Source organism: Ambystoma mexicanum, chromosome 1q, assembly GCF_040938575.1.
Source record: "Ambystoma mexicanum isolate Mex_15411 chromosome 1q, UKY_AmexF1_1, whole genome shotgun sequence".
Lineage (NCBI taxonomy): Eukaryota > Metazoa > Chordata > Amphibia > Caudata > Ambystomatidae > Ambystoma > Ambystoma mexicanum.
This window is the reverse complement of record NC_090922.1, coordinates 223,473,323-223,498,167: the sequence shown is the minus strand read 5'-3', so window position 1 is coordinate 223,498,167 and position 24,845 is coordinate 223,473,323. Positions and strand designations below refer to the sequence as shown.

Below are 24,845 nucleotides of genomic sequence, written 5' to 3'. Positions count from 1 at the left end.
TATCCTAATTCCAAAAAACCTGTTTCTGTAGGTCCTAATAAAATCCGCTGTTTCGTTTAGACTACAGTGAACTCTACTGAATTGGTGATTGAATACATGGAACCACTAAAATGTACCACGTCCTTGGAGTCTAGTATGCGCAGAGGTAGTATGTCTCCGGATCCCTTAAAAGTCTGATCTATTAACTTGAGTTCTACCTGGTGTACTGTTTTATGCAGTTTTCTTAATAGTAAAGAGAGTACCCACATTTTTGTTTGCAACAGGCTGTTCGGTCGTATTACTGGTATGGGGGGGGGTGCATGTTCTGTTATTGGTGTTGTCTCCGTTAATACATCCCTAGTGTTTTGGATATTATTTTCAGGCGCAGATTGCCAACTAGTCAGAATTCCTTTCGATCAGAGTTTTCTGCTTTTTCAATTTGCCTTATTTTCCCCCATCTTTAGTTGTGCCAATTCCTCGGGTATATCATTTATGTCGTTGGTAATTTCATTTGGACGCTTGCTTGTTTTGGTCTGAATTTTGCCATTTATATTTGTTTTTCTCTGATGTGCTAGCGGGGTAAATGGTCAAATCATCATCTAGCACTATACTTGGGTCTTCCTCTATACAGACCGCATCCGATGGGGCTGTCTCCAGGGTTGTTGTTTTCCACCTAAGCTAATTGTGCTTCGCCACCTCTGCAGTTAACTCATCCAAGTCTTCATCCTCGTTGACGGGTACCTGTGGGCCGCCGTTCAAGTTTGAGTTGTCTCCTCCAAGATTTTCCCACAGAGATCGAATAAAACGTTCATGGCAAATTGTATAGATGCAAGTTACGCTTGTATTTCCATTTGGGTTTCCTGTGTTTCAGCTGTCTCTAGGATCTCATTTGTGCCTCCAGATGTCATGCTTAAGTTGGGAGAGGCCGAAAGACATTGACTGACAGTAGGTATCATATGCACACTTGCATTATCTGTCAAATTACCGGCCTCCTGGTCAAATTACCTAATTTTTCTCTGAGTGGGCGGACCTCTCCTCCTCCCTCTTGGCCACTACCACTCAACTTCTCCTCCTCTGTGACCTCCGTATCCATCTAGACTCTCGTTGTTCCTCCTCTTTACTCTTCCTTTACGTCTGCGACTCCCTCTCCCTGTCCGTCCTCCCCTCTGGCCTGACTCGCTCTGCAGGGCACACACTCTGTCTTGCTCTCATCTGACCGACCCCTCCCCTCCTCTCTTCCGCCCCCCCCGGCCACGCCTACCCCAACATTGCCACCTACCTTCTCCGACATCCAACCCATGTTGTGTCTGTCATTTGAGGCTTTCGCCACCACCTTCTCTTTCCCCCTCCACCTGACACGCATCCTGACACTGCCCTGTCTCTGATCTACTCTTCTATATCTGATACTCTTGATGCTCTTGCACCTGTCACGAAGATCCATTTTAAGTCCAAAGCAAAGTGCACTCTTTCTCATCCTCTTTCTCATCCTTTCTTCTACCCTGATGAGGTCGCTAGGCAAGTCCGATCTATGAAAGCCTCATCTAAACGGGTCCACCCCTGTTTGGCTAAAACCATCAAGGACCATGTTGCTCTGGCCCTTGCCGATTTCTGCAACCATTCCTTTGCCTCAGGATCCTTCCCGCTCCCCTCTGAAGCACTCCCATGTGCATCCTCTTCTCAAGAAACCCACAGCTGATCCTTCTTGTGTGGCTTACTATTGCCCAATTTCCATTACTCCTTTTCTGGGCAAACTCCTGGAAAAGGTTACCATCTCTCAGCTTAACCTTCATTCCAACTCTGTTGGCTGTCTCCATGACCACCAGTCTGGTTTCAGAGCTGCCAGAAGCACGGAAACTTCTCTCCTGAACATACGTGAAGATCTGCTCTCGAGTCTAACATTCCCTCTGTCTTCATCCTACTCAAACTCTCTTCTGCCTTCCACACGGTCGACCATACCATCCTGCTCAACAGTTTCCGTGATAACCTGGGTATCGCTGATCAGGCCCTGGTTGAACTTTTTTTTTTTTGTTTTTCTTTTCTCTCTCTGATCGACCCTCCCAGGTCCAACTTGGGTCCTTTCTATCATCCATCTTCCTCTCTACCTGTGGTGTTCCCCAGAGGTCTAACCTCTCATCCTGGCTTTTTAACCAATACCTGGCAACTCTTACCTACTGCATTGCCATTTTCTGCTCCAATTTCGAGTGCTATGCTGATGACACTCATTTTCAGGCTCCCCTTCGGCCACCTCCTCTCCTCTCATCTCCGATTGCCTAACTGCCATTCAATATTGGTGTACTGCCAACGATCTTTGTCTGAATGTCAGCAGGACTGAGATCCTCCTCATCGGCACACCGTCACCCTCTTTTCCCCTCACTCTCTGGCCGGCCTCCCTTGGCCCCACTCCTGCCCCCACCTGCAAGTCTAAGAACCTCGGATCATATTTGACTCCACACTTTCCTTCTCTGCCCACATCTCTGATGTCTCTAAAAAGTCAAACTTCCTTCTGCACCTCTCCTTCCTACCCCCAGAAGCTCACTCTCAAGCTCTGGTTCTCTCTAGGTTGGACTACTAGAACAGCCTCTTTCTAAATCTACCTGCCTCTACTCTCAGCCCTCTGCAACTAATCCAGAACAGGACTGTGAGACTTGAACTTGGCTTCAAGCCCTGGGATCGTATCTCTCCAACTCTGAAATCTCTCCATTGGCTCCCAGTGGATGCAAGAATGAAATTTTAAAACCCTCTTTATTGCCCGCAAGGCTTTCTGGGGCGTGGGGCCAAAATACTTTCAGCTATCCCTCCGTAAATACCTCCCATCTCGAGCTCTTCGCTTGTCTACCTCCAACTCCCCCAGGGTCAGTCGTTTCTCAAACGGGGCTCAAACAGGGCTGGGGCTAGATCTGTCTTTGGCTGGGGCCTCCCTCTGGAACAGCCTCCCTGCCACTGTGAAACCGGAGGAGAACCAGCTCCGGTTCCGGCAGCACCTCAAGACCTTCCTCTTTGCTTCTGCCTTCGCCCCTGCTGTCCCCTGCTGATGTTCTCTGTAGGCACCAGGCACCTGGCCTACTCTGTTTTCCGGGCCCTGGTACCTGCTCACCCTGCCACTATCCCGCACTGCCTCTGGGCCACCCCTTGCACTGGGGTCTGTATCTGTACCCATACAGTTTCGCGCCCCCCCATTTTTTTTTTTCCTTCCAGCACTTATCAGACCTACCCTGTCTGCTGCTTTATACCCAGCACTTGACACTTGCTGCCTGCATTGCCACTGTCTTTTGTCTTTTATCTGTTTTCTCCTCTGCTCCGTACTTTCCACTTCTCTCCCCTCCCATGCACTTTTGCCCAAACCCCTGCACTTGCATGTTCTCAATGTCACTGGGCCTAGTAAGATCGTTGTTTTTGTTCTCCCTTGTTTCCCCTCCCTTGTCTGGTCGTGCTCTGAAACACATGTGTACGAGCGTGATATAAATAAAATATCAATCAATCACTGTTTGGATGTTTCTCGTTTCCTAACTTTTACTTTAATTTGTAACAAAGCTCCAACAATAATGTGTTGTTATCGAAAGCAATCTAATTTCCGTCTGTTAGTTTACTGCATAGTTATCCCATGAATCCAAGGCAATCTATGCTTTAACTTCCTGGCTGCCGAACTGGTTGTCCTCGGAGTACCCAGTGGCCTAATGAGTCGGGGACATTTCAGACGGAAGTTTAGCAATTTCGATGGGTTTCAATGGGCCTCAACTGCAGAGATCTATCTCAAGCTTGGGGCGAACTGCAGGAACTTCTTTCCTATTTTACTCCTTCCTGAAAAGTCTTAAACACGTAGCTATGGTTTCAAGCTTTTTGTTTTGCAAAAAGTGGATCCTCTGTTGTCTACGCTACTCCTGTATTGCGAACTCTTTCCAGCATCTTATGGAGTTTATTTTTGGCTGAATTTTCTTTGGTTAAACGTTCTTTATCTATATTATTGTTTGTCTCCCGGTAAGTGACACGTCTGACTATCTTTCTCAGGCTAACAGTAACTACAAAGAAAGAGGGGGGGGGATACAAAAGTATGTGCCACCAGCACTGCCCACGTCATAAACTTTATTTTGTTAAGAGCAGTATTATTCCAAAGAAGACTTGAGTACACTTTTTAAAATAAGCAAAGAACATCTTGTACTTGTATGGAACTGAAATAAATAAATGCCAAAGGCATGACCGATAGATATATCCATAAAAGGACCATTGCGCTAGTGGTATGTGATGTTAATTGAATTTTCAGCTATAAAGAGTGTTTTTCAAATTCAACTAATGCCATTCGAGATTGAGAACTCCATAAAAATCCTATACCTCCCCAAGCATTTTCCTGCTTTGGCCTTCCAAAATATGATTCCAATAGACTCCTACAGACCTTTTTTAAAAAAAAAAAAAAAAAAAAATGCCAACAAGAAGCACCTTATTTCATGCTCCGACTACATTAATCCACCAATTACACCCCCACCCTCTGTCAATACAAGTTTTTCCCAGTTCTTAGTATACGCCAGACCTGTTCCCAGATTAGCCTTTAAATGTTCACCCACCAGCTGTTGGTTTCGCTGGTGGGCAATGGGCCCAGATGCTTTCAGTGCCATCCTTTGCTGCAAATATCTTGGATGTTTACACTCCTTGCCCAAAACCCTACTTTTCTGTCCAATCGGTTTATGCTTGTCCCAGGGCTAATATCGCCATCATCTCCTCCATAGATTCTTCTGATTAATTTCATGTTGGATACAGATTCTATGTCCCCTCTGTATGGCATCAAAATGTTGCAAGACCTGTTGGCTCTGCCCTTCTTTCTGTGGCCCACCTCTCGCCATCTCAGGGCCTTCCCGGCAATCTATCATTGCTGTGTGGTTCCTTAAGGTTTTCTTTTCTTGTGCTTTTCCTCACTGGCCCCTGATTTCCATGTCAATTTAGACCTGCTTGCCCATTTAGGCATGCCTAGTCTTCTCCATGATGATGGTTGGGCTTGACACCGTGTGTGAGTAGTGTAGGCTGGGGACCCATGTTGGTGGCAGAAGAGAGAAGGAAAGGAGACTGCTGCTGGGGGTCATTGTGAGATGAAGTGTTGGTAGAAAATGTGGGGTTGAGTGGTGGACCCAGCAGCAGTGGTTGGGCACCTTGTATGTGGGTTGTCATTGTGCATCCCAGGGGAAGGCGGTGGTGCAGTTTATAACATGAGGGTGGAATAAATTTGGTATTTGTAACCCGATCCCTAGAGTTTCACTCCTTCCCTGGCTAGGCCACCAAGTCATACTCTTGCCTACCAGTCAGGGTTGAATCAGAACCCGGGCACCTTAAGAGGTAGCCCACATTGCCCTGCAGTCTGCTAACCCAATGTCAGACCGAAAAAGAAAAAAAAATGGTTGGAGCTCCAGCGCAAAGACCCCAATGATTGGTCTTTATTTCCAGAAAGCCAAGTCACAAGGGCTTCATCCGTAAGTGGCAGGATGGTACGTTTCACAAAAATGTACTGCAAAGACTCTACAGCCTGTTTGATTGCCAGGCATTCCTCCTCAACGGTAGACTCGGCCAACCCATGAGGTAAAGCTTTTTGCAGATTAAAAATAACATGGTTGCGATTCCATGTCACTCTATGACGGAACTACTCCTGAACCAATTTCTGGGGCATTGCTGTGAAAGAAAAAAGTGCTAAAGGGCACACCAGCGTTGACTAGGGATGGGGTCCTAGATAGGGAGGGACAGATGGAACCTTCAATTATCTTGCTGTTGCTCTGTTTCATTACAGGCCCAGGCAATCGGTCCAATCGATGGACATTTTAGGAAGCCAGCATTGCTTTCCATAAGTGGGACAGGAGATAATCAGCGTTTTCCTTTATTTTCTACCTCTTGAGACGTCATAGATCACTCAGAGCATTATATATGCTCGGCTGAACAAATAACTTTTGGGTTTGCCAGAGACCCCTTCACCACATACATTCAAAGTGCCCTGATGAGACCTTTGTTGCCTATCACTTCATCTCTGAATCCTACCTTGTCTTCATCTAATTCCTACTATATGGACTGCTGGATGGCCAGGCCTTCTTGGAAGCTGGCCTCCATGGACTTCTGATCTATTCCTGTGCCACTCCATTCCTTGCAGGCCTTTTCAGGGTACTACGCTGTGAGGACTCCTTTTTAGATTTCAAATGCATTTGGATTCTATGAAGGATTATTTCAAATACCGATTTAGGCAGATGCTACATCAATAAGAAGACAGGCGCAGGGGCCACCAGCAGCTCCTCTGTGAACCTCTTTGAAACTGAAGGAACCCCTTATGGATCCACATCCAGCTTCTGTTGATCCAAAGCCTCAGCTTTTGCATTCAAAAGCAACCCTGTGGACTACCCCACCCCATAGGAAGGAGCCTTCATACAAGAGGAAGGGCATTCTACAACCAATTGATGGAATTCCTTAAAATTCCTCTTTTCAGAAACGCCAGTCTGAAGCAAGTGTTGTAGTGGCCGCCCTATTTATTAAGGTAACCTAATGGACAAGGATAGGCCTGCAAAAAGAGTGGCTGGCTGAGGTGAATAAAACCCCATTCAGTTACACCAGTAAATAGGATAGACATGTGCTATTGCCTCCTTTCACCTGCAATCTCTATTGGCTCTTGTCTGCAACCATCATTGTTGGTGGTTTCAGCTAAATTGTATTCTAGACCATATCCTCTGTCTTCGGCAAGGAAGTTGGTTGCCACTACCTCCATTCACTTCACCCCTTAGGGCAGATTTGTTGCCAGTCCTTACCGGAGGAAATCAAGAACCTGCTCCAAATGAAAGCCAGGCAACTTTAGGGGGCTGTTGGATAAATCGCATGGGACAGAATCGATGCCTTTGCGTTTCTTCCCCTCCTCTTGATCCACTGGGTGGTACTGAAATTCCAGTAGTCATAGTTGCACCCTCGTATTCCTAGCACCATGGTGGATGGCACTATTCTGGTCTTCAGGTCTCTCTAATCTATCAACTTGGGCATTGATCCTCGTACCCATTTACCAGACCTACTGTCGCAGGAGGAGGATCGGGTTCTTCAACCCTTGCCTCGCTTATTGAGTTTAGCTGCTTGGACCTGGAAGGCAGATCGGTCACCTGGGACTCCAAGAGGAAAGTGTCATACAGGCTGCAAAGAAAGCATTGACACCTGCCCAATACAGGAGAAAATGCCTTGTGTTTATTAACCAGAGCTTACAGAATCATAAGAATCCTATGAGCCTTTTTAGACCATGTGCTCGCGTTTTATATCCAGTTTGGCTGTCTCTGGCATCCAGATTGAATCCTGTAGGACACATGTCTCTGCTTTGGGAGCTTACCTGAACTTTGAGCATCAGTCTTTCTCGATCTCCAGCCCCTGGTGAAATATAATTTTAATGGTTTCACATTTTCCCACCTAAAAGACCTGCATGCCTTTTGGGATTTCAATGTAGTCCGTGTGGCCATAGGCCACAAATTCTGTGCCAATGGGAACAACCAATATCGGGATGGTTTTCCTAGAAGGTGTCCTTCTTGGTCGCAATAACCTCAGTAAGATCTATAGGTGAAGATAAGGCCCTACCAGCAGACGTTCCAATGATTTTTTATTTTTTTTTACAGGTACACACACTCTCTCTCCCCCTTTTTTTTTTTTTTTTATTTTTTTTTCCTGATGTTTTATTGATCTTTTATACTAACCCTGTTTTTTTCCCTAACCGGTCTTCAGGGGCAGAAAGAGTCTTCCGCAATCTAGATGTTAGAAGACAAATGAGGTTGTTTGGAAATTGTGAGGTTTTGTTGGAGCCGAAGGGGATGCGACGTTGGAGTAAGAAAGTAAAAAGTTGCTCATAGCAGTGACTACTGTACTCTCCATTCGCCTGCCTATGTTCTCTCTCTAAAAACAGTTTGACCATCAGTCACGCACTGACCCTGGTCCTTCGAAAGGGACAATACTTTTTTGGTGCTTTCAGGAAATGCATCAGGCCTGTCTTGTAAGCCTGAAATGTCCTATAAGAATGGAGAAAAGGGGACTCTGGAGTACGTGTGCGTTTTATTTTTCTCCTGGCTACCCGCATTTACTACAGCATCTAGAGTCCCCTGAGGCCATATTAACTAGCAACACCTGAACAAACTGCCTCCGTGAGTGGAGGAGAAGTTAAACTGGACTGTGGAAGGTACACTTAGCTGGGAAGCAGAGTCCGTCCCTCGCCCCCCCTATTAGTTTGATAATATATGCGTACATGTATATTACAAGGTCTGTGGTAGCAGCCCTGTAGTTGTGGTTAATCAATTCCTAGAAAGATAACTTTTTGGGCGGCTTATTTCTTTGACCCCCCCCCTACTCCCCAAAATGAATCCTCACCAAACTTTTCAAAAAGTATATGGCCCCCTCGAAATGATTCTGCAAGTTTGGTGTGGTTTCGTCTGGTGGGGGGGATAATCTCTAGGGAGGGGGATCCCAAAATGTGTGGAAATCCTCAGACGCAATGTAAAAAAGATTTTGTTTGCACCTACAGCTCAAACGGCTGGACGCATTTACACCAAATTTGCACCAGGAGTGGCAACTTGGTTCCGTAAGCATGCTTTTGTAAATTTGGTGTAAATCCATCCAGTAGGTTTATTTATTTTTAAATTAAAATGATTAAAAAGTCAAAACCCTTTTTTTGATTATCTGAGTCCGGTACGCAGACTTATTTCCTGATTTGGGGTCTGTGGACACCCCTGGGCCAATCGGTGTGCAGCATAATGTTTGCAACATCTAATGCACCTGCTGATTGGATGCTCAAAAACGTGAGGTGCGTTTATATATTTTTTTGAAGCATCGCCATATTGGATCTGCTGACAGCCGCTGGTGTCCACGTATAGCACAGCGAAGAAAGTGTGGAAAACACATTGGGTTATTTTGGGGCCGATTGAGGGTCTGGAAAGGCTGGGGGAGTGGAAAAAAGTTGATGGGGAGCAGTTTTTTATAGGTGACTAAAAGCGTTGCAGGTGCTGCTGAGTCTGCGGACCCACACGTGCCATCCGGGTCTTTTAAGGGGGATTACCAATCGGGTTTGGGGGTGGGGGGTCTGGAGCAGGAAATGAAGTGTGCAGGGTAGGAAGTGTTTTCTATATTGTATGTAGTGAAGATGGTTATGGCTGTGATGAAGAGGAGTGTGTGTGGATAGTGGGAGATTCCTGGATCCAGCATTGAATGTTTATAGTGAATCTCATGGCATCTCTGCTCCTATTGGATTGGATTGGACCTTTAGTGGTATGCAGATTGTGGGTTAAACGTTAAACTGGGTAACCTTATTCCTATTCTGTGAGAAGATGGCTCATTTTAAGCGTCCGGATATTATTGCTGTGCATTGTGGAGGCAACAATCGGACTATGTGACTCTGGGATCTTTGCAGGTTGCCCTGAATGATATGTTGAGAAGCCTAATGGAACTGTTTCCAGCTGCGAAGATGATATTTTTCTGAAATCAATCGAAGACAAATATGGAGACGTCCAAATGTCCTCTGATGGGAGAACATAGATGGCTTGTGAATGTGTGGTTTTGTATTGATGGTTTTAGTTTGTTAGTGGGGTTTTGCTCAGTGAGAGCAGGTAGTGCTTGGGGGTGGCAGCCCCAAGGTCCTGGGGGGCAGACCAGGACAAAAGGTGTTTAGTTTCTCAAGGGTTAATTTGTTGTACACATTGGATAGTTTCCTATTAGGAGGGGGATGGTGTTGTAACCTAGTGCCTCTGTTGGTTTCCATCTGCTATTTGAGCTGTGTGTCTGTGAGTGGAGCTTGGAGTGTTTGTGTGAGGCATGGAATGGGGCGAAGGAGAGGGTTCCAGGGATGACTGTTGGGTACTAGCAGGGAGAGAGCCAAGTGTAGAAGCAGCATATCACTTTATCTCCCGTCTCACCTTTCCTGAAGCTGTAACTAATAAAGAAGACTTACCTTTGATAACCCTGGCTCTGGCGTGGTTCCTGAGTATCCTGCATGTGTATGAACCACCCAAAGTTACTTCACATACAAACGGGGCTAGTAACATCCCTGACAACACCTGGCAATAGTGGTGGATGGGCGGCAGGCATAGATACAGGGCTAGTAACATCACTGACATGTGTCAATTGTTGTAGAGATGCAGTAAACAGTTGAACATGCAGAAAATAGGGGAGATATTTCAGGTGGCACAGGTCTAGTAGCAGGATGGGCAGTGGACTGGTGCTTGTGCAGGCTCATAGTTCTGAGACTAGGTGCAGCGCGGCATGACGAAGAGAGCAGGTGCAAGAGCAGTTTAAGAGGAATAGTCAAGGTCTGTACAGGCAATGCACACGTGTGGATGCAGGTGCCTCCAATTGGCGGTGTTGCAGGACGGAGTGCAGCGGAAGCAGATGGCTGCAACGACTTTCCATGCGTTGCTTGCGGCAGCAGGGGTATCGGGTCAGGCAGCGGCGTGTCAACGGCTGGAGCAATGCCTATCCCAACGGTTAGCAAATCTTTGAAGTTTGAGAGGGTGCAGGTGTGACAAGCTCAAACAAAGGTGCAGTGAGGGAGGTAAGGAGGCAGTGTGTTACTGTCTGGGTACAGATACGTGACTGGAGGGCGTGCTCCTCGCTCCTAGGCGTGCATTTCTCAGGACCAAGTTGGGGGTAACGGTCTGGGCACGGGACAGACGCTCTGAGGAGGCGGGTATCGGCATGACCCTTACCTTGGGCAGAGGGGCGGGTGCCAGCAACCGGCAACTTCGAGCAGTGGAGAGATGCAGAGAGGGGTTCCGGCCTTTTCAGCTGGCCTTCCCTCCACAGCTTCGCCTCCCGGCGCACCTTCCCTCCATTTAAAGCGGGAGGGGAGGGCTTGTCGCACTATTTTCTTTCAACTACTGCTCATTTTGCCATGTCCTCCAGCCAATTGTTATACCGATGCAAGCCGAGTTGTGATGAATTGTGTCGGGTCTCAACAAATGACAAACATTTAGTTGTGAGTTTGCTCTCCTTCCTAACTGAAACTAAACGTAAGATGTGTATTTTAATGGACACTTGTTAGGACGGAAAGTTCTTCAAGGCAACTTAGGTAAGGAGTACCTAGTATTTATTAAGTTAGATTAAACAGGTACACAAGTCGACAGGACAAGTATAGGAGCAGGGAGGAAGCCCACTGGCTCCCACCACCCAGTCTACTTGGTTTCCAACTGCCTAGGGTGAAGCACTCAGACTAGACAACATTCCACTCATCCAACATTCCACACATGACATCACTCAGCCACAGACATCAATCAAGCACTGCAAACACTGTTCCAGTCAGCATACTCTGGATCAGTCATAACACTTCCTCCCCTTCACAACCAAAACACATCAACATAACAAGACTTTCATAGTCCCAATAAGAAGCCTTGTTCCAAAAGAGCACAGACCCCTGAATATTCCCACCATGTGCATGAAAGTAGCTGACGTTGCACAGCACTGTGGTCGTTTTCCACTTCACTCATTAGTCTGATGCTTTGAGGAGCGAGATTTACTTCAAATTCACTCTCAAATTGGTGTTTTTGATACATTTACTTTTTCTGCATTCCCTTCTCCATTGAGAAAATTTAAATTCCTCCACCATAATCTAATCGTCATTTGCCCACCACCTACACAGCTCAAATACGGCTAATTCTTGGAGCTCTGGAACTTCAGTGAAAACTTTAACTTTGTTCTAATGGGATGGGGATAAATTCCTCTAAGCAAAAGGGGTCGTTCCCCTAACAAACTAGGATATTTTTCCTTCTGAGGACAATTTTCAGCAGTGTCGTGATAAAACTAGATATTAGAAGTGGTCCCTCTGTTACTGGTGTCAGGATAGGTCAAAGCAATGTGTCTTCAATGCCTCTGTATGGGAATACTGATCAACACCAGGGTTCCATTTGTATGATTCCTTGATGGCCTCCGGTCCCTTGGAGGTGTTTTCACCCTCCTAGTAAGTTTCCTCGGAATGTTACCCTTAATTGGTCTCTGTTGGTAAGTAGTAGTGTTTCTACTTCAGGGACCAAGATCATAAATGGCCTGTCCACCAATTTGAAGTTATGTGGATGTGGTGTTTCAGCCCCTAAACTCTGCTGCATGGTGTGATGGCTCCCTGGTAACTCAGGGGTACCGTACCTTTTTTCTGCTTTCCAAATACCTGTCTGTGGACTCGTGACATGCAGTAGTCACGAGTGGCAACACTGGCCCTACTTTAAGCTATCCCAACTGCCTTTGCAACTTGATGCCCTCACTCAGTTCAACAGCTAGTTGCCACAGCAATGATTGCAAGCTTTCCAGTAAGCGTTTACCTCCACGTGTCACTCAAATACTTCCTATTCACGTTCAAACCCTTAAGCTTCTAGTTAAGGAACTTGGCTCAAACACAGGAGACCTAGATGCTTGAAGGGCCACCTCCGGTTCCCCTTTTGGGAGCAAGCATGCTGATGGTGCAAACAACCAACGCCTTTGCTACATCAAATCCAACCACTGGCTCCGCTTACACCAAGCAGGCCTTCTTGCAAACTGAGGTTTTTGATCTGTTATACATTCCATATGAGATTAACCGTATTCTCAGACAGAATTACAGTGCGATAGCACGGCTAATGGGCACTATTAAAATACCAGTAACATAAATAATATTTTTAGCCCTAAATAGCACAGTACGAAAAAACTACTTTCCAAATTGACACTGGCTCCCTGTGCTCTCACAGACACATGGAGAACTAAGGCTGCGGCACCCTCCTTGAACTTAGCCATTCCCGACGGCTATACCATGATCAGAAAGGATAGGGCTGAAGCGAGAGGAGGTGGGGTGGCTTTCATACTAAAAGATGTCTTCACAGTCTGGGAAACAACTGGGCTCACCATTGAGGGGGTAGATTTTATTCTCATCAAAATTGGCATGAATGCAGAAGCCACTACCAATTTTATCTATCGTCGCCCTTAATTTTGGGAGATTTTACTCATTGGTTGGGGTCCAGTCTTGACCAGGAGGCCACTGATTTACAACGGTCACATCACAAACTACAGGTAAAAATATCCTACAAAACTAACAATTGCTAACATTGAGCCACTAGTGGGTAATTTACTGGATTCTGCATCAGAAAAAGACCTGACGGTTCAAGAAATAACTATAGCACTAATTAATAATCGGACTCGAATATTTGATAAATTAGCCCCGCTAAAACAGAAAAAGATACGTAAAGACGACAATAACAAAAAAGAGCTGGTTCTCAGAAGAACTGAGAAAACTAAATTCGGCATCAATGAAAGCTTTTTATGTTTGGAAACGTGAGTTTAATCCAGATTCACAAACCATATATAAGGAAGCAGTCATGGTCTATAAAAATGCTATACTTCAGGCGAAGAGACATTTTCATAACTCTCGTATAAGTAATGCTGATTCGGACACTAAAGAATTGTTTACAATTTTAAAGGAACAGGAAACTACGCCTGCCCCTTTGGGCTTGGTGGAAACAAACAACAAGGATTGGTGTCACCTTATTCAAGACGGTTTGCAAAATAAGTTGCACAATATCAGATCAATAATGCTTGAAAAAAAAGAAGCGGAATTCTGCCTCTTTGGAGGCGATCCTTCCCAAGGTCTTTAAAAGGAACCAAGATATTCCTTTTTTTTTAACTTTCACCCAATTAGTGAACCGGAACTAGAAACAATCATAAAACAGATGACCTCTTCACAGTGCAGAGGAGATGCCTGTGCATCATTGATAATTAAAACCTGTGTTACATCCTTAGTTAAAGCAGTTTGCACCTTTGTTAATGCTTCACGTATGGAGGGGAATGTGCCAAAGGAACCAAAACAAACTAAGGTTACGCCAATTCTAAAAAAAAAGTGTTGGCAAGGGACAAACCACTGAATGTTTTTCGCTCTATCAGGAATACACCCTTACTTCAAAAAATCCTTGATGGGGTGGCGTATCGTCAAATCGCTGACCATCTGAATCCATAACCTATCCTGCATTCTCAACAATCGGGTTTAAGGAAACTATTTGGTACTATTGAGACTTCTCTCTTGGAGCTTAAATCCAGGTTAAATCCAGGTTACTAACACGTATGGACAAGAGCGGGCTCTCGCTGGTCATTTCATTGGATCAATCTGCAGCCTTTGATTTAATTGAACACTCCATACTGAACATGAGGCTCAAGGAAGTGGCTAATTTTTCTGATCAGGTCGCTTCCTAGATTACTTCCTTTTTTAGAACACAGACACAGTAGTGTCTGTTCAGATCTAGCAGAAGCAAACTCAATTCCGGTACCCTATAGAGTCCCACAAGGGGCCAGTACCTCACCATTTATCTACAATCTTTTCATGGCTCCTTTCTTCTACATTCTAGAGCAGGAGGGCGTAATTTTCTCAAACTACGCAAATGATACCCAATGTGTGATTCCCTTAACTGGGTCCCATGACCAGGACGAGCTTGAAGTCCATAGTCTTCAGCCTAATTGAAAACTGGATGTTGAATAACTATCTTGCTCCAAATAGAGGTAAGACAGAGCTAATGATTGTCGGGTCCCCACATGCTCTGAAGGCTCTTAATCACTCCTATAGCTCTTTCAAGCTAGGGGACGACATCATAAGCCCTCTTCCAAAAACTAAAATATTGTGAGTTATCCTAGATCAGTCGCTTAATATGAATGCGCACGTGAATTCTGTTGTGTCCTCCTCAGTTTATGTTAAACTACTGTCACATCTGAGGCCACTCATATCACAGCAAAGTGCAGAAACCATTGCGAGAGCGATTATAGGGGCAAACCTGGACTACTGTTGTAGCCTTCTTTTAGGTACCGGCAAGTTGGTCATATAGAAACTACAATTGGTTCAGAACCGGGCAGTGAGAGTTCTAGTGGGGCTTTCAAGGCGCGAACATGTACCGGAAGCCAGGCGAGGACTTCATTGGCTTCCGGTGGAGTCTAGAATTAAGTTTAGAACCCTGGTTATAACCTTTTAGTGTAGGATGCAAACGATGCCGCCGTACCTTCAGTGTTATATTAATGATACAGTAAATATAAGATCGTTAAGATCCTCCGGATCTCATAATCTTCTGGAGCAACTCAGATCAAGAACCTCTAAGGCTGAGAACAGGGCTTTCGCTTTTAAAGCGCCTATTCTGTAGAACCAACTACCAGACTATCTGCGTAAACATAAACTTCTTGCAACATTCAAGACATCAAAACCTTTCTTTTTACACGAGTTCAGCCCAATGTGGGTAGCACTATTGTAAGCATTTTCCGTTCAGTCCTAAGTCGGGCCCTAAAAATGTATGATTTTATAGGTTGCCATTGTTATATGTTTTGTTAATCTGTTAGCGCCTTCATGCCTACGGGCCGATAGCGCGCTATATTAATGTAATTTAATGTAAATGCTCCGACCTACATGTTGAATCTATGGTTGGATAGTTCAACATGTGGGTCATAGCCTTGTTTGACTGTCCACTGGTCAGGCCAATAGATTGCAAAAGATAAGAGTGTGACTCATTGCTGTAAATGGTGTGCTATTAAGAGCCCTAAGCTATTCCACGAGCTAAACATTTAAAATTGGTAACTTGCTTTGTAACTTAAAACTACTACCCTGAATGCCTAGTAGAGCATTGCATAGATTACACAATGATGCATGTAATTCGGTTTGCACTGCGGTTATCTTGTTCTGTTATTGGAAAGATTCAAAGTCTGCTGCCAATGAACTGCTTTAATCTAAATTAGGTTTTAATTTTTTTACTGCCAACCGTTGGTCTCCTGAACAGTTATACAAGCAGTCTTAGACTGACACTTGCTAATTTAAGGGTGTTACTGGTGCATGGTTGTATCGTCTTTTAAAATGCCAGATACCGCACACAAAAGACACCACTTTCCCAAATTGTTACTTAATAGGGAACCTTGTGTACCTGTACTGTTAAAAGTCCATTATTCAGTATTTAAACTGTTGCACAGTTGTATGTTTGTTCGTGGTATTAAATTCTAGGTCCAATTTCTTTTAGTTTTACATTTTTCTTTGAACTTTATCTATAAAATCAATTGCTACTGAATAATAAAAAAAAAAATCGCTTGTAAAATTGCCAGTTTATTCTTGGTATATTTATTTACCTGCTCAGATATGCAAAGTATAAACTAGCCATCTAATTGGGATGGCGTGTGCTTTGCAATTGCTCTATAGGATTTTGCTGGTTTCACCCATGCCCACCGCCCCTTAACCTTCTGCTCTACCTACTTCCTCTCCCTTGACTCCTCCTAACCTTCATTCCCTCTATTTCACTCCTCTCTTCTGCCTCCGTGCTTTGATGTTAATTGCTTTCTTCCTCTTTCTACTCTACCCTGACTACCACTACACTTTCTTCCTCTACGCTTCCTGGTATTCCTCGCCCACCTCTTCAACTCTATTATGCTCTTCCTACTTCTATTACCATTCTTCCTCTCACTATTACAACTACTACTCCTCTTCTCACTAGTACCACAAGTTTCACCGATACTACTCCACTCCTCCCATTAGTCTTACCATGCACCTTCCTCTCTCTACAGCACTACTCTTCCACTCGGTCCCCATGCACTCCTTAAACTAAGTATTCTAAGTCGCTCACCACACAACCATGGTCCCTCACACTGCTGCACCCTTTCGCTATAAACACGAATACGTCACCTTCTCACATTCCAACACGTCTTCCTTCTGTAGTTTTATTTATTACATTTATTACACGCCCAGATCCTAAGGTATCGCTGCAAGGTTATAGACAGCTTGGTGATAATTGGAGCAGGAAAGACATTAAACTACTAAACGTGACCAAATATATACAATTATGTACATCGTGTAAATATTGATAACGAAGGGTTACAATGACCATTTATACAGGAAAAAATACAGCATTATAACAGATTCTGGGAGCGCGGTTTATTTGTCTTGGTTGAATAACCAGGTTTTTTAGAATATATATATATATTTTTTTAAACGAGGATCCATTGGAGGGCAACTCAGAAAAAGGATGAGGGGGAAACGGCCAATAAAGGACACCAAAGAGAATTCAAATAATTCCAATTCCAAAGAGGGCCCCAAACAAAAGGGTAAGCCAGAAGGGAAACCAAATCGGGCTAGTGTACCTTCTGGTCCCAGACCAGAAGGAGGTCCGAGCAAGCCTCCATTCCAGAAATCATTTGGAAAATGCTATGTTTGTGGCTCTACTGACCATGTGAAAGGAGATCCCAGATGTAAGGGTAAACCTTCAGGGGTCCAGCTTGTCTCTCTAGCCTTCGCTCCAGAGGAGGAAGTACCAATGACAAGTGGAAACCTTCTACTACTGGCTGATGATCCCATTGGAGTCTCAGCCAGTGTTTCTTTAGTGTCCCTGGGGTTGTGGGAACAACAGAATTTAGATGTCTATAATTCTATCCCAGATAATACTAAAGAGTATTATAAGGACAGTGTCCAGGTGAATGGTCAGGAGACTCCTGCCATTAGGGACACTGGGGCCAGCATAATTGTGGTGGATGAATCTTTTTTCAAGGCAGAGGAGGTTGCTAGGGCACCTAAATGCCTCGCCAAGTTAGCTGGAGGGCCTGTGCAGATGTGTCCCCAGTTACCAGCTCTCATCCAGTGCAATGATAGGACTGTGAAGATACCTGTCAGTGTACCATGTGAGGTACCAGGAAGAGTTTTGTTGGCAAATGACCTGAAAGCTCTTGGAGTTGTCACGTACCCCCAGACCTCCTAGTAAAAGATTACAGGAACTAACCAGACCTGCAAGGGAGAAAACCTTGAGAGGTTATCCCAAGGAGATGATGGAAAACGAAATCACTCCTACTCCACTGGAGCTACTTACTGCAATCTTTAACCAACCAGAAGCAAAGGGGCAACCTAAGACTTCTAAGAAGAAACCATCACCAAGCACTCTAGTGCTTCCAACAAGGACTTCCCCTAGGTTGTCCAAAGTTACACCTGTAACTCCACCTCCAGCTGAGGCTGAGCGGGAGGTACAACCCTGTGTGGTTGAACTAGACTCTGAAGAAGAGCTAGTAGGAGGCCAAGAACTTATTGGAGATCTGGACCCTGCTGACCATCCTGAGCTGCAGTCTTTACTGGCAGAAGGTGGACCCAGCAGGTCAGTTTTCCGTAAGGCCCAAAGGGAATGTCCAACTCTGGAAGGTCTCCGCCACCAGGCAGCTTCTCAGGCTGATGGGCAAGAACCTGGGAAGTATAGGTTACACTGGGAAGATGGCCTCTTCTACAGTGAACCGACTGAGTCTGCACCTGGAGACTACAAATGACTTGTAGTCCTTCAAGAAAACCGACTTCAGTTCTTGCAGCTAGCCCATGAGATTCCTTTGTCTGGTCACTTGAGTTTCAAGAAGACCAAGGAAAGGCTCTCACTCTACTTTTATTGGCCAAAGATGGGGGCTGAGGTAGATATGTTCTGCAAGAGCTATCACACCTGCCAAACATCTGGCAAGAGTGATTCCAAGAATGTGGCACTGGGAGTCCCATTTGAGAGGGTAGGGATTGACCTTGTTGGTCCCCTTGATCCTCCAACCTCTGCAGGCAACAGGTTTATCCTTGTTGTAGTAGACCATGCTACTAGATACCCTGAGGCAATTCCTATGAGGACTGTTACAGCTCAGGCTGTGGCTAAGGCCCTCCTTGGTATTTTTACCAGGGTTGGGTTTCCTAAGGAGATAATCTATGACAGGGGGTCAAATTTAATGTCCCACTACATGAAAGCCACGTGGAAAAACTGTGGAGTTACCTACAAGTTCTCTACCGCCTACCACCCACAAACCAATGGGTTGGTTGAAAGGTTCAATAGAACAATGAAGAGCATGATAGGTGCTTTAGAAGAACCCCTTAGAAGAAATTGGGACCTTCTACTGCCATGCCTTCTCTTTGCTTAGAGAGAAGTCCCTCAGGAGGGAGTAGGCTATAGTCCCTTTGAACTTCTCTATGGCCATCCAGTCAGAGGTCCATTTGGCCCTGATTAAGGAGGGGTTGGAGAGTGTTCCTTCCCCCAAGCCAGTCAGAGTGACTGACTACGTGATAGGACTCCGGAGGAGAATGTCACAGATGATGGCTCAAGCTAGTGATAACTTGAAGGCTGGTCAAGCTTTGGTCAAACATTGGCATGATCAAAAGGCTAACATGGTTGAGTTCGCTCAAGACCAGCTAGTTCTTGTTAGGATTCCAACAAGACAGAGGGCCTTGCAAGACAAATGGATGGGACCCTTCAAGATTGTGGGAAAACTTGGAGAGGTCAACTATTTGGTGGACTTGGGCAATCCCAAGGAGGCTCCCAGAGTCTTCCACACAAACAGACTAAAGGCTTATGTCTCTAGGCCTGAAGTAGGAGCTTTGCTTCTAGCTTAAGCAGCAGAGGAAGAAGAGAGTGAACCTCTCCCTGATCTCCTCCGAGGCTTACCTTTGGATGAAAAGATTGAAGGAGTTAATCTCTCTTCAAATCTGACACCTGAGCAACAAGAGGAGTGCAAATCTATGTTAAATCAGTTTGCCTCCCTGTTCTCACTTTCACCAGGCTTGACCCCTTGGGGACAGCATGATATACTCACTGGTGACTGTCTGCCAGTAAAAAGCAGAGGATACAGAATGTCAGAGAATGTAAGAACCCACATCAAGGGAGAGGTCAGCAAGATGCTTGACCTCGGGGTAATAGAGCCCTCTACTAGTCCATGGTCTAGCCCAGTTGTATTAGTACCAAAGGCAGGATTCAAAGAACTGAGATTCTGTGTGGACTATAGAGCTCTTAATGCAGTCACCAAGACTGATGCCCATCCTTTGCCAAGGACAGATGAGTTGGTGGATAAACTTGGTGCAGCCAAGTTCCTCAGCACATTTGATCTGACGTCAGGCTATTGGCAAATAGACCTGACGGACCATGCCAAGGAGAAAACTGCATTTTCTATCCCAGTTGGCTTATACCAATTTAAGGATATGCCTTTTGGACTGAAGAATGCATCTGCTACCTTCCAAAGGATGGTAGATCAGGTTCTGACTGGGATGGAGGACTTCTGCATGGCATACTTAGATGACATTGCAGTGTTCAGCCCCTCCTGGGAAGAGCATGTTGACCACTTAGGACAGGTTTTGCAGGCTCTGGAAAAGGCCAATCTGACCATAAAAGCAAGTAAATGCCAGATTGGGCAGAGTAAAGTGGTCTACCTTGGACATGAGGTAGGATGTGGTGAAATAAGGCCTTTGCCCAGTAAGATTGAAGCTGTGCAAAATTGGACACCTACTACTCAGACCCAGGTGAGAGCCTTCCTAGGCCTCACTGGGTACTACAGGAATTTCACAGAGAACTATGGGACCATAGCCTCTCCACTGAATGCGATCTCCTCTCCTAAGTTCCCTAAAAAGGTCAAATGGAATGAGGAGTGCAGTCAGGCCTTTGAAAACATGAAGAAAGCCCTTTGTCAAGCTCCAGTACTCAGAGCTCCTGACTATCGCCAAACTTTCATTGTACAAACTGATGCTTCTAATGCAGGTGTAGGTGCAGTCCTTAGCCAACTGGATGAGAAAGGTAGGAACACCCCATTTGCTTCATCAATAGAAAACGGAAGGATCCTGAAACAAGGTGGGCAACCATTGAAAGAGAGTGTTTTGCTATTGTGTGGGCTCTGAAGAAGTTTAGGCCATACTTGTATGGTTCTACCTTATTATTCAGACTGACCACCAACCCTTGAGATGGTTAATGCAAATGAAAGGGGGAAACCCCAATCTGCCTTCAAGGGTTTGATTTCATTGATTTCACCATTGAGCACAGGTCCGGGTGTCACCATCAAAATGCTGATGGTCTCTCTCTCTAGGATGTTTGTAATCGACTAGAGGTGTGAGATTCATCCAGGAGTGGATTAAATCCTCCTGTCCCTTAGTCTGGGAGGAGGGGGGTGAGTGTTAGGGAGAATTCTTTTATAAGGCTAATTTCCCAAACCTAGTGAGTCCCCCAGCAGCTTTGCTGGATTTTTGGGGTTTTGTTTTTTTCTCCTGCTTAGAGTGAGACTCTTTTACTCCCACTCTTGGACATGATTTGAGGTATGTCTTTGACTTGTTATGTGCTTATGGGCTATGGGGTTTCTTTTTACTCCATAGGGTATCATCTGTTTTTCTGTATGTGTGGTACACAGCACCCTCAGTGCAGTACCACAGGGGTGTCACAGTGACCCCCAAACATAGACTCCATACCCTGGGACTGACTACTGTCTCCCAGGGCATGTGAAGTCACCATTGACTTTACTAGTCCAAAATTGTGAACAGAACCAGTACAAACCATCATATTGTGGAAGTACTGGTAAGGAGTAATTCGATTGCCCCTGTGTCTGTTTTCGAGGGGGCACTGTCCCGTCCCCCGAGTTTCTGGCTGGTGGCAGTGGTTACCACGCGAAATATTCCACCGGAATATTCTCTATGGGATTTTCCCATTGATTTTAAACGCACCACTTTTTGGTGCAATGGTAAAGACACTGGCGGTTTATTTATTTAATATAAAATCACCGGTTGGGGTTTTTTTTTTTTTTTTTGCCAGAACTCGATTCTAAAATGGCGTTTGTGTCCGTCTCTGTAACTCTGACCAAGGTCAAGCCCTTTGTTCCACTATTTTGGCGGGCTTTTCCACAGAAGCCCTCCAAATGGTGCCACTCTGTCTGGGTTCCACAGGAAGGGTGGAGGGGGGAATTGGCACCCTGGACTGCATTGCCTTAGCAAACCAAGTCGCACTCTACGCTGATTGGCCCAGTGGTGAGCCGCCCGGCTCACTACTTAGCATGTGTGATTTACAGCTAGGCTGCTGAATGGGGGTTTTTCTGCATAAAAGCAGGGCCTTTGGGACTGGAACTTCAGAAGTCGCCACAGGACCTAAGAATCTGAAGAGGGAAGAAGCTGAGCCACCTGCAACCGACGACACCACCGGTGAAGCCCTGCTGCAACGAACTCGCCACTTTTCCAACGACAAGAGAAGATCTTCTGCTGGAGAGTCTTCTCCCTTTGAGCTGGTAGGACCAACCAGTTTGCCCTTTTTCGCTTCCAAAGACGTCACTTGGTCGAATCGCCCGTGCTAAGCACCCCGGCGGCCGGATAGCCAAGCTCGCCACTTTTGACCGCAAATAAAAGGACTGCACCTTTTCGGGAACTCTGCGGCTGGTTTCATCCCTGTACAGTGCAACGACTCCCCGTTCCCTCCTCGACGAGATTTTCTCTTCCCCTGGTCGGAACCACGAACTTCAACCACTGCCAGGAACAACTGCCCCCGCTGGAGCTTCCTTTCTCTTTAAGGTACTGTGTCCTGCCTGGCCTCCCTTTCTACAGATTGCTAAAGGTGACCCTTAAATCCTTAAATTCTAAACTGGGTTGGCTCCAGGTCTTCTAACTATATCTTTTGAATCACCCCAACCTCTTTTGAACACTCTGCAAAGACTTTCAGTGCACTTTAAACCGTGTGATCCTGGGCACATTTCGCTTTGCTCCATAAGTGGGCCTAGCCTATGAACTTTGGCTCTACAGTGTAACCTGCCTTTCTCCCCTTGCTCTGAACTCTTAAAAGTGTTGGGAATTGTTTTATTTTATGCTTTGCCTTTTCTCTCCCTTTTTAACCTAAACTATTGGAGTGCCATCTAGGTTAAGCGCTCACTTCTGTCTTAACAAATAGTTGTGCTTTAACCCTGACTTGTCTGATAGTTATCAAGGGAGGTGTGTATACTTACCCGACTGTGTTTTAACTTCCTTTTCATTGAGAGTGCTAGTGTATTGCCTAAAGTGTGTTTTAAATAAATAACTATATACTTTTTATACAAAGCCCTGGTCAGTGTTTGTTTGCTCTACTGTGTTTTGGCCCTATTGTGTATACACTGCATACTGCCCTACTCTTCTTGAGAGAAGTCTGACTGCTCAGCCACAGGTACCAGGTAAATCTGGGTGGTGCAGACTGCTACCAATTGGGTTTACTGCTTACTTCTGTAGTGTTAATCTTTTTGCAGTGTTCCCTAAGGGAACTGCACAGGACTCTGCCTAACTGATGCTTTGAGTTTATTAATCGTGTCAAGCACTAGTTCTTGGGTGACTGGCGAAGTAAAATAATGGGTTGGTGTTCTCGTTGGGTTTCGTGTGGGGGCTGCTGGTGGCAGGTTTATCGGCTAATAGTTTCCTTTTAGATATTATTTTATTTTGCAGAAGAGAAATCTTGGGAGCTGAGACTGGTGCAGGATTTTCCAATTCTCTCAGGATCGAGAAAAGTTCTTTGGAGTCTGACGCAGCATTGCTGATACGAGTATTGTATGCATTGGCTTTATGGGTGGTGATGGCAGTTTTATAGATTTTGTTAGCTGCCTTGAAGGAGAGTTCAGATTCAGTGGTGGGATGTCTTCTGTGGGCGTGTTCGAGTGCCCATTTGGTTCTCCTTAGTGATACTAGATCTTCGTTGAACCAGAAGCAAGTTTGTTTGTCAGTGCGTCACGTTTTGGTGGTTAGCGGTGCTACTGCATTGATGGTAGAGAAGAGACATTCATGGTAGGAATCTGTGAGGGTACAAGGGTTGTCGCTGGAAATCGAGATGGTGTCTAATGATTCACTGAGTATGGGGGCAAAATTATCAGGCGTGAGCTTATGCATGTTTCTGGTTTCGTAAGAGTTTGTTTTGATTGGGATTGGTTCTTCGGACAACAGAGTGAATTTAATATTATAGTGGTCGGTCAAGTCTAGAGGTGGGAGCGAATCAATAGTTATGGCCGTATTGAGAGAGAGAGAGCGGATCCAATCTAATGTTCTCCCTTTAATGTGGGTGGAAGCATTCACCAGCTGTGTAAAATTCATGTCCTTAAGTGAGGAGTGTAGAGCTTCTGCTTTGGGGTAATGGATATCATTAAATCCTAGATTCATGTCTCCAAGGATAATGCATTTGGTTTTAGGCTTGATGAGTGGAGTTAGTAACAAAGGAATGTCTACTTCACGGTGGCTGAGATCAGCACAAGGTTAATCAGTTTCTTCATTGGTAGCAAATTTGACTAGTATTAATTCATATCCTGCAATTGTTTCAATGGGACAGGCTCTTAATTACAGTGTTGTCTTGGCTATGATAGCTACGCCGCCTCCGTGATCGTGGGTTCTATCATTCCTGAGGATAGTGCGTGGGTTCTATCATTCCTGAGGATAGTGTAGTCTGGTGGAATGGTGAGGGACAACAGAGGGCCTGATGCTTGGTGAAGCCAGGATTCAGTGACTACTAGGAGGTCTAGTTTTTGTTCAGAGATGAGATCATGTATTTCAATTTCGTGAGCACCTTAAGATCGAGTGTTGATGAGGGAGCATTGGAAGCTGGGGGGGTTCCTGGATAGGAGTTGCTGCAGCCATGGGGGTTAAGTGCGGAGTGGTGGGTACTTGCTTGATGTCTGTTTTAGGCTTGTAGTAACGTGGGTGGATTTTAGTCGGTGACTGTCTGGGAGTTTTAGTGGCTAGTGTGAGAGCGGTGGATGGTACGTGATCTTAGACGGTGGCGTCTGGTCTTGCCCAAGATGGAATGGGATGTGATGGGAGTGAGGTTCCGCTGAGAGGTCATGGGTCTGTAGGTGCTCAGTTGTATGGGAGGGGGGTGGTCTGTACTATGGGTATTGTTGATGGGACTGTTAGGATAAGACCGTTCCGGGATGGGCGTAAAAGGGCACATGGAAGGCAAGAAGGGGGTGGGGCAGGGGATGGGGTGGTGCTGGGGGCAGGCTTGTTTGGCTAGTCCATTTTTATAGCAGACAAAATTACTTCCTGTGCATGGTATGCAATTCTGACTAATACAGAATGGTAACATGCTGATGATTAACTAGACTAACATGGCTGTATGTGGCTGGTGTTGAGGCAAAGGTGCCTTGCTAAATAGCCAGTCCTTACAGTGCAAAATTGAACTTTGGTA

General features: G+C 45.4%; 1 protein-coding gene across 3 annotated transcripts in view; it reads left to right on the top strand.

The window, feature by feature from the left end:
• The window catches only part of LOC138526856 (uncharacterized protein ZSWIM9-like), a 115,842-nt gene that overhangs the window by 6,249 nt on the left and 84,748 nt on the right, over nucleotides 1-24,845 (top strand). The gene's annotated exons all lie outside the window — the stretch shown is intronic.